Source organism: Mandrillus leucophaeus, unplaced genomic scaffold, assembly GCF_000951045.1.
Source record: "Mandrillus leucophaeus isolate KB7577 unplaced genomic scaffold, Mleu.le_1.0 Scaffold41, whole genome shotgun sequence".
In the NCBI taxonomy this organism is placed as follows: domain Eukaryota; kingdom Metazoa; phylum Chordata; class Mammalia; order Primates; family Cercopithecidae; genus Mandrillus; species Mandrillus leucophaeus.
In genome coordinates, this window is record NW_012104365.1 from 4,271,937 (window position 1) to 4,274,608 (window position 2,672).

A 2,672-nucleotide genomic window follows, 5' to 3' on the forward strand; every position below is an offset into this window, starting at 1 on the left:
GGAATCTTACTCTGTCACCCAGACTAGAGTACAGTGTTGCGATCTCGGCTCACTGCAACCTCTGCCTCCTGGGTTCAGGCAATTCTCCTGCTTCAGCCTCCCGAGTAGCTGGGAGTACAGGCATGTGCCACCATGCCCAGCTAATTTTTGTATTTTTAGTAGAGACAGGGTTTTGCCATGTTGGCTAGGCTGGTCTCGAACTCCTGACCTCAGGTGATTCACCCGCCTCGGCCTCTCAAAGTGCTGGGATTTACAGGTGTGAGCCACCATGCCTGGCCGTAATTTTAAAAATTTTTTGTAGCGATGAAGTCTTGCCATGTGTTCCCAGGCTGGTTTCAAACTCCTGGGCTCAAGCAATCCTCCCACCTTGGACTCCCTAAGTGCTGGGGTTACAGGTGTGAGCCACCATGCCTGGCTTCCCTTAACATTTAAGCATGCCCCTTACATACGTATGTATTTATTTATTTATACATATCTGTCTCTCCTTTATTAGCAGCTTACCTTTTTTAAAATTTTGAGATGGAGTCTCACTCTTGCCCAAACTGGAGTGCAATGGGGTGATCTTGGCTCACTGCAACCTCTGCTTCCTGGGTTCAAGCAGTTCTCCCACCTGAGCCTCCGGAGTAGCTGGAATTACAGGTTTGTGCCACCACAGCTGGCTAAGCATGCCATTCATAATTCTGCTCCACTTTCACTTCCTGCTTGCACTGAATGTATAGACGGCCAGTGGTCTTCTCAGAGCATCCATCCTGTCCTGGACATGCGTGTATGCAGCTTTGTCAAATTCCCTAGTATACAGAAGTGGGTTTTTTTCCAGTCTCACTCTGCCACCCAGGCTGGAGTGCAGTGGTGTGATCTCGGCTCACTGCAACCTCTGCCTCCTGGGTTCAAGCGACTCTCCTGCCTCAGCCGCCCAAGTAGCTGGCATTATAGGCACGCGCCACCATGCCTGGCTAATTTTTGTATTTTTAGTACAGACGGGGTTTCACTATGTTGGCCAGGCTGGTCTTGAACTCCTGACCTCAGGTGATCTGCCTGCCTCGGCCTCCCAAAATGCCGGGATTACAGACTTATGTTTTTATTGTATTTTTAACATTTTTAACATTTATATATTTCTGTAATATATATTTTTATTGTATCATTTATAATATTTTTGTATTCATATTGTAGTTGTCACATCTGTTAGTTTTTTAGAGTGCAACTTACTACTGAACATGTTTCAAAAGAAGTTTAGTGAGAAAGACAAAAGCTCATGTCCTCAACAGACCCCTTAGATTCTTCTTTCCTTCTCTTTTCTTCTCCTGAGCTCAGGCAGATGTGGTGGAAGAGACAGGACCTCCTGCTGGGGCAGCACCCACCGCTGGAACAGGCTCAACAGTTCCCACACCGCCAGTGAGGTTCCTGATGGTGACACTGGCCAGGCTAGAAAGGTTTGACATTTACACTAGCTGCTTCAGTGAGGGCATTGATCCTGTCCTCTGTGACAGTCACTTCACTGTCAGGCAGGATGAGGGCTGCGTAGACGCAGGTAAGCTTGGATAGAGACCAAGATACGGGCTTGCGGGGCTGCTGGCTGCTGGCTGTGGTGCTAAGTGCGGGATGAAATGAGGGCCTCACCCCAGGACAGCCTCGGCTTCCCTGCTCCCCACTTTAGCAGCAGCTGAGGAAATTCGTATCTATTACCATAACTGGGACCCTTTTTTTTTGAGACGGAGTTTTGCTCTTGCTGTCCACGCTGGAGTACAATGGCACCATCTCGGCTCACCGCAACCTCTGCCTCCCAGGTTCAAGCGATTCTCCTGCCTCAGCTTCCCGAGTCTAGCTGAGATTACAGGTGCACATCACCACACCCAGCTCATTTTTGTATTTTTACTAGAGATGGGGTTTCACCTGGCTGGTCAGGCTGGTCTTGAACTCCTGACCTCATGTGATCCACCCGCCTTGGCCTCCCAAAGTGCTGGGATTACAGGCGTGAACCACCATGCCTGGCCCTGGATCTTTTTTACTTCTCTGCTAAAATTTTTTTCACTGTATGGAGGGTGTTATATAAAAACTGTTATAATAATGGCCTTATCTGCTAATTCTAGCATCTGTTTTAGCTCTGGAACAATTTCCATTGATTGCTTTTTTTTTCATTACAGGCCATATTTTTCTGCTTCTTTAAATGCCTGGCAGTCTTTGACTGGATGCCACAATGTGAGTTCTACCTTACTGAGTGCTTGATACTGAGTGCTTGATATTGTATTCCTGTGAATATTCTTCAGCTTTTTTTCTGGGATGCAATTACATTACTTGGCAGCAGTCTGATTCTTTCAGGTCTTGCCTTTATGATTTCTTAGGTGGGACCTGGGAAACATTCAGGGCAGGGATAATTATTCCCCATGACTGAGGCAAGACCTTTCTGAGTACTCCATCCAATGTCTTGTGATTGTCAGTTTGGAAAAGTTGAGGAAAGCAAGTACTATTTCCAGTCCCGTGTAAGCAGAGTAATCTTTCTGGATGTTTTTTCCCCAGACTCTAGGAAATGTACTGACAGTACTCTCCTGACCACTCAAGGAAGACCCTCTGCAGACCTCTGGACTTCCTTCTGCTATTCTGTGCCTTCTAGTCCTCTGGCTGCCCCTGTCCCTGGCTTTTTAGCCAGAGAGAATCTTTTTTTTTTTTTTTTTTTT

General features: G+C 46.9%; 2 protein-coding genes across 3 annotated transcripts in view; one reads left to right on the top strand and one right to left on the bottom strand.

Annotated features, from left to right (window-relative positions):
* Window positions 1-2,672, bottom strand: part of LAMA5 (laminin, alpha 5) — a 110,528-nt gene that overhangs the window by 105,384 nt on the left and 2,472 nt on the right.
* Window positions 1-2,672, top strand: part of RPS21 (ribosomal protein S21) — a 16,826-nt gene that overhangs the window by 9,801 nt on the left and 4,353 nt on the right. The gene's annotated exons all lie outside the window — the stretch shown is intronic.